This window comes from Galeopterus variegatus, unplaced genomic scaffold (assembly GCF_000696425.1).
Source record: "Galeopterus variegatus unplaced genomic scaffold, G_variegatus-3.0.2 Scaffold19490, whole genome shotgun sequence".
NCBI lineage: Eukaryota > Metazoa > Chordata > Mammalia > Dermoptera > Cynocephalidae > Galeopterus > Galeopterus variegatus.
In genome coordinates, this window is record NW_007745601.1 from 1 (window position 1) to 1,403 (window position 1,403).

Below are 1,403 nucleotides of genomic sequence, written 5' to 3' on the forward strand. Positions count from 1 at the left end.
CGGAAAATGGTAAATAAATTTTAAACGAGGCTGGTAGAGAACAAAGGTCCACGTTTTATTCCCATAAAAGTAGAGATGAGATTTGTCATTCAAATTATGAAATGAAATCTCACCTGACCCATAGTCCAGAAAAAAATGCCAGGAAAAGTAAGAATAGGTCTTACATTTAGCAGAAGGATGGCACGTGACCAGTGCACTGAAACCCTCTTGATTTCTTATTTGAATTCACCAGCATCCGGCCTACTGTGCGGACGACCTCTCCCCACCTCTGGGAAGACAGTCTCTAGGACCCCCAACCCCACCCCTTATTCCATCTACACTTGTCCCTCATTTCTGCCTCCCAGTAACACCGGGCTGAAGCAAACCCCTGATGAATGTTGCCACCGGTGGGGTAAGGAATCTCTGTGATTACCAGGAGAGTTTTGTTTGTTTTTCTAAAAGCTCTCTTCAGGGATAATGAGATAGGGTATGTTATTTAAAATCTATAATTATATCTGCATTAAATGTATTGATAATTTCTTTTAGACCATGCTACGATGAAGGAAAACTGCAGCCATCATTCCTTAATTAGAAAAAATAGGTTGCTGGGGTATATGAGTATCAGATTTTTATACATGCTATGGTAGATAATTGTTTAATATCTGCCACATTAGAATTCTGCCTGTACACACCTATAATAGGTTAGGTTTTTTTTTAGTGTGGACATGTGATCTGCAAGTCTCAATATGTTTATATTTGGTTTTTGTACAATATCCTTTCCTTTATTCTGTAATGTCTGAAAAACTGACTCCTCTCATTTTCTAAGAAGAGGCCTAACTCCTTCAATCTGGTGTTTAGTTCTCCCCACTAAGATTTTCTACCTTTGTTCTTAGCTATTTTATTCATTTGTTCAAAAAGTGCCAGGCACGGTTTAGAACACTGGAGCTATAGCAATAAATAAGCCAGACTAAGCCCCTTCGTTGGGAAGTTTATGTTCTAGTTTTGGTTTTCTAGCCTAGTTGGCTGGCTAACATCTTCCACTCTACTCTTTAGGAGACTAATATAACTTGAGTTTATACTTCCTGTGGCGAAAAGCAGGCAAACTCTTTTGACCTCAGACAGCAGTCCTAGTTATCAGCAAATAATCTCTGTCTAGAGGCTTCTCACACACCAGTGTCAGAAACCGACTGTTCTGTTTCATATGCAGTTTGTGTTTCTTTGGTCTGGTTTCTTTGGATTTTTTGCCAATTCCAACTGTTACTGTAAAGCTAGGACTAGGACTCACAGACCCCTTGAGCCCATTGTACAGACTGGGTCACAAACCCTCCACACGCAAGTCTACAAGCTAGGTAATAGGAAAAGGTCCTGGGAGCCGTGGGTAAAAAATTAATAGGTTTTATTCAGAGCTAGGAGCAGCCACCCTA